Genomic DNA, 6,420 nt, shown 5'->3' with positions numbered 1-6,420 from the left:
GAGTTCGCAACGACTAAAATTGCTTTACTTTCTGCTATTTTGCATCAGAAAAAGGTTCAGTCTGATATTGAGAAAGGCTGGGGAACACAGAAAGGAGATGGGAGCCCGAAGATGATGGAGAACACTGTCTCATCCTCACCATAAAGAACTCTTATTACCTGTGTCCGTAATCTGCCACTAACAGCTGTGTACAAATGGTATTTGTACTTCATGCACTTCTCGCTCGGAAGGGCGTGGTACGCCATCCTTTTGTGGACTTCAGTTTTTCTTGACATGACTGACTGCTATTCTTCAGCCAGTCCTGAAGCAACCTAAGAGACAAAGGAAGAAGTCTGAAACCTTTTCCTCTTCGTACTATTAGCCGTATTCCTCTGTCCTATCTCCTCATGCTGGGAAGCAGGAGTGATACACACCTAAGTAAGTCCCACACATAGCGAATGGCTGGTTTCAGGACAGAGTCATAGATTGCCGTTTCATCTACCGCTGCCTGTTGAAGATGACGCGAACCCCAGGAACGACCTTCATGGGGAACTTCTTCAAAAATACCTCACTGGAAAACGCTTACCTTGCATCTGCCCGTGTGCAGGCAGCTCAAACACAGCGGAAAATTACTTCTCTTACTTACTCCACATACAGAACAACTCAAACTTAGCTACTGAGTTGGCAAATACCGGAGTTACCTAGTTCAGTGAAGCGATTGGGCAAATGCTGATTGTAAAGAAGGAATGTTATTGACCTCGGAGTTGATGTATTCTCAGCTGAACCTTTATAAGCCCCCAAACCAGCCGTAAGGATTTATTTGCTGCGCTTGAAAATTTCAAGAACTTGGTATATAGAAAAACTTAGTATGAAAATAGCTGATAGACTAAATTTCATTATCAGACCCAACTTCCCATTTACAATTTTTGCTCCTCACAGGACCACAAGAATTCTCTCAGAATGATTTGGTATTAATAATTGAGTAGTTGTCTAAGCAACACAGCATAGAGAATTATAGGGGAAATTTTAAACTATGCAATCGAAAGGCGCTAGGCTCTTCTTTATCATGGGGTTCTTGCTTTGCTTTATTTCTGCAGACATATATTTCTGTTCACAAATAATATATATCATAGACAATGTTTAATGGTGAAAGAACACTGTAGGCTATGTGCAACTATGAAATAAACCTGAGTGTAACTTTCTGAATCATGTCTTGTCTGTACTGGAAACATCTCGTGCCTACCTGATAGGCTGGAGGGGGTACTTTTAAGCAAGTGGTGTGATACTGCCTTTTTTTTAGACAACTTGTTCCTCTAAATGAGTCTTTACAACTAAAGGAATAGTGTTGGGTCCCTTTTCTTGCTACTGCTGCCAGTCCTCCACTCGGTTACTGCTGGCATGTCAAAGGTGACCTCACGCTCCTCATAACGGGGAGAAAAAGCCAAGTGTAAAACCTGCTCCTTGCGCTGCTCTTCGAGTATGTCCGGCCTAAGACGGGCCTGCAGTCTCAGAATCCAAGTAAGAGTTTGCACCATCAAACGACCATCACTTTAGCCTAGCTCTATAGAAAGAGGTTTTAATTAGTTAAAAATTAAATGTCCTCATTTGAAGGAGGAGTACCTTGCCCCACTGAAATCAATGATCACTAGATTTTAAAATAACCATTTCTGTGTAGCAGTTAGATATAAGGTACATATACAGGCAGAGTTAGCATACTAATGACACAAAGTGTGTTCTATCCCAATAAATAATTTTAGTTACACTGTCATCTAATGGCTTTTCACCTTTGGTGACCTAAATGATAAAAAGAAAGAGAAGAGGAAGAACACTACATTTTTTAAATGCCATCACACTGTTACCTGTGCATAAGCGTGCAGCTACCCCGCCTGAAGGAGACACAAAATAACTTGCTGGCTGACTTACCGTGGTCTTTGCCGTGATCTCAGCTGGGCTTGGCTAGTTGGAAGCATTACCCAAACAGCTGGGAAGAAGCTACAAGCAGCAGGAACAGGAGTTACTAAGGGACGTACATACTTACCGTGCACTCATTTCAGCTGTGCAAGGGTTGTACAGTGTATTTACTAACCAATGTTTAACGCCGTATGACTTGCGACCCCGTAACAGCGTAACGCAAGTAGTAAACGCCCTTAAAGGACAGAAACATGCAGGCTCTGAGTACAGTCAGAGCTGCTGGGCGTGGGCTTCTAATTTCGTGACAAAGGCCACCATTAGGCAAAGGATCTGCTTTGCATATACAGCTGGCATTATGATGAATTTGAAAACACCGTCATTGTTCCTTCCCCATACGTGAAGAGACGGGTAACATACATACATACAATTTAAAAACAGCCCAGTTTGCTCATCAGGAAAGACAGATGTCAATACTGTACTGTGTCGCAAGGATCAGCTTCTCTAAGGCGTGTTAAGGGTATTTTACGACTGCCGTACACTGTAAATGCTACAGAGCTGACGGTGGTAACAACACGTTTTACTCACAGATAACACGAAGCAATACATACTTGTCAAAAAGCTGAATCAGACTAGCAGAGGAAGCATAATGGCCATTTGGGGCTGGTTTTGTTTTCAAACCAGATTTATTTAAAAAGCAAATTTAGTATTTTTTATTATATTTGCTGTATTCTCAGCTATTGCCCTTTTCTGTTGAGCTGAAACTGATTTACCTAACATTATTTCTGCTGGAGTTTACAGAAACGTATTTTTCTCATTTACTCAGCTTTGTAAATGCTAGTTATCACCCTCGTTACAAACAGTGTACTTTTTTGACCTCCATTTCTGGTAGGTCCACCAAGACTTCTCCATTTTTTCAGGAACAAATTAGAAAAATCAAGGACAGCATTTTTACTTCTTATATTTACAACAACATACATACCGTCCTATTAGACTGCCTTTATCAATACTGTCATTAATTACACCCCCACTGCCTGAACAGATCTGACAGCATGCAGAGTTTCTGTTCTTACACTGAAGAGCAGGAGGAAACTGTCTTCTGGTTTCTATCACTGACTTTTCCACACAACTCGGTACGCAATATGGAAGTTTCTCTGCCTCAGCTGTAAAATGAAAGCCAAACAGCCCTGGTTCAAAAGTTACTGACACCTCTAGCATTCTGTCTGAAGAGTGGACACAAGACTTTGAACAGTACGTCAAGGTAACTTACCTTTGCCTTGAGAGTCCTCTGCTGGTCTTCTTCCGTATCTTCTCTCTCAATTTCATTACCTTTCGTTGTGGGTATTTGAAACCTGAAGAAAGAAAACTACAGATTATGATCAAGATATGAATCACCTTCAACTGCTCCTGGCTTTTAGGAGTTCTTAGTCTGTTGTTCAAATAAAAAAACCGTAGCAGACAAATCTGACATTTTAGAGCAACCCTTTGCACATGTGTGAAACTCACTGCTCGCTCAAACAGCCACGATGTGTTTGTACATCACATCCAGCACCAGAGGAGAAGCCCAAACACGGCCAAGAACAGCTGAACTACCCCAATGCTGCACTCCCGGGTAACACGCAGTTTTACAGCACACATCACACCGCTCCCACTCCTGGTATTGTGGACCGGCATTCTATCACAAATGCTGGGAAAGGTAATTCACCATTAGTTAGTGTCGCTGCAGGGACAGATTCGTAATAATCCGGCAAGCAAGGACTGTTTTCAACAGAACAGCTCAAAGCCCTTACTGAAAACATGGCAAAAGGCAAGGCAGACATAAACGTCACTAAGGACAGCAAGTATACATGAAAGACAATGACGTCTACTCAAGAGCACCTTTAAAGAACAGAGATCGTGCAACTTCACAACAATGATGGGAGACATCATTCACAGTTTTCAGGACAAGTAATAAAATACGCTACCACCAACTTTCATCATTCAACATTTAAGTCAAAAGACTTGCCAGGCTTACAGGTGGTAGTGTGTGTCTCTCACTTGCTTCCTACCACCACCTAGGAACTCACCAGCCTTGAAAAGGAGCCAGCAGACCCTGCCTGTCGAGCACTTCATCCCACCCTAACGGCTCGTCAGTTTGGGTAACAGAAGGCGGCGTGCCGCCAGCCCAGGGGAGGGAGCCGGGCAGGGCAGAAGTACAGACTATACAGAGCCGCAATCTGTGGAAGTACCGAGGTACAAATTTCACCGTCATTTGACACAAAGCATTTTTAAAATCACGACACCTCCATGGTAACAATACAACAGCCATCATAAATTCTCTTCAATGTTTACTGGGAAAGTGCACTGAAACCAATCTAGGAACTGTGCCCCAAACTGCTGAGGATTCAGGTGAAAATTTTGTTATTACATTTCAGAAGATTTAAAATGCCACTTCCTAGTAAAATCTTATGTCAAGAATACCAACCAACCGCTTGCTTTAATACAGAACTTCAGCTACCAGGGAAACATGGTTGTAGGAAACAAAAGAGGGGAAAAAAAAAAAAAAAGGTTCTGAGTCTTATCTTCTGTTGGATGAATACGCACACAAGATACATATAAAAAGATCCAAAATCACTCGAACAACATACACAAAGTAAGAGCACTGCATATAATACCACTTCCTCTCAACTTTCTCTTTGTCTAGCAGGCACATTCCTTTATTTTCCCTTCCCTGACCCCAACTTCTACATCCTTTCCTCCACAGCCCCAATGTCACACCTGCAACACATCGCACAGGCCTTGTTGATTTCTTCCTCCTTCCATCCATCACAGTATTACTTTTTTTTTAAAAAAAAAAAACCACCAGAGCCCTCCTAACAGCTTCAACCCCCTCCCTCCCCTATTCACCATCCAGCTGGGACAGTTACAAGAAGCTTTGCCATTGGCAGCTATACAGAAACGTCAATTCTGGAAGGAGCAGAAGCACTGGTGGGAATTTCAAACTACAGAACAATACGTATGTCCAGCCTCAGTCACCAACATCTAAGCAGCACTGGACAGAACCAGCAAAGGGCCAAGCAGAAGCACACACTCTCCCAGCGGTATCATAAGCGACTGATTTTTAAAAGCACTGCTCAAGCAAAAAGTCTGACAAACTTATTTTTTTAAACTGTTTGAAATTTAACAACATAGGGGTAGTAATCCGTTAACCTTAACACTGTGTGGGTTAAGTCTCAAGGTTTTTCCTCTCTTTGACAGAGCTTGTTTCCACAGTCATTGTTCTTAGCTAGGTTTCATTGTCCATACGCTGCCAAGAGAAGAAGAGACAAACAATTACTAGAAAGAAAGAAACGTTCATTATGCTAAAGCAATAAGCCAAGCGAAGAAATGCGGCAACTCATCTCGAGACCTCCCATTGGACAAGGCTGCCGTACCCATCCGGCTGAGTTTGACAACTCCAATTTCCCCACCCAGCCCTCACAAAAAGCAGGGCTCACGTGCAGAAGATGGTACGAGTCTGCACCTGCCTCAAGTCCTGCACGCTTTCCCGTTCGTACCTTAGTTGATAATAACCAACCACAGTTGCGGTTTTTCCAACCGCTATTCCCTCCCTCACATCTTAAAATGTTCTTTACGCATTTTAATATTCCAAAAGGTATGACCTTTTTTTTTTTCCTAATTAAAAAGAAATCTCATTAGGTGGATTTACAGACTGTTAACACCAATTTCAACTTCTGTAATACGAAGTTACAGAATGTAATAATTCTATAATGTAATGATAAAGCTGTAAATGAATTAAACTTTTATCCAGCACCCACCATATACTTTCTGCTCTCAATAAATACGTTAAAAATACTTTTGTGTCCTTTACGGTATGTAGGTTTAGGGCAAGACAAAACTAGATGCAACAGAAAATCTAGGTAACGAAACCGATGCCCCACAGTGTACCACACTCTTAAGAAGAGTAGACACTACTCACCAACTCTGAACTGAAAAACCGACCTAAACAACAGTCATCTTACCCTAATTCATCACAGAAAGAATTAACCCACATATGTAATTTCAAACTATCAGCTAAGTAAAGGTCAAAGCCATTCACTGCACTCCCTGGAAGAAACACTGCTGTTATCCTCAAACATACATTATAAAATGTAAACATCACTATAATGCACCAGTAAATACCAAGTATGAATAATAAAAGGTATCAAAACATGATCTGAATGCAATGCTCAGAAGCATTATGTGCAGATTTCACACAGTTGTCTAAAATGCTGGCTCTCCAGAAGTCTGTCACTTCTAGCCCCCACCTCCTCTTCTGTGCCCCATCAACTGTAACGGACCCTGAGGCAACGTGGGATTAAATCTTTCTACAGAGTTGGCTATAGAAAATGTTTAAAATACTCAAAGTACCTGATTATTCCGTCCATCTGTGAGGTGGAAAAATGAGCCAGCACGGATGTGTGCTTTGTCACAGTCAGAATGATCATCTTCAGTCTGCTATGAAGAAACTCCTTCAGTCTATGTATTCAATATAATGTTCAGGAATAAAGCATT

Source organism: Gavia stellata, chromosome 14 (assembly GCF_030936135.1).
Source record: "Gavia stellata isolate bGavSte3 chromosome 14, bGavSte3.hap2, whole genome shotgun sequence".
In the NCBI taxonomy this organism is placed as follows: domain Eukaryota; kingdom Metazoa; phylum Chordata; class Aves; order Gaviiformes; family Gaviidae; genus Gavia; species Gavia stellata.
The sequence above is the reverse complement of the archived record's forward strand: the minus strand, read 5'-3'. Positions refer to the sequence as shown.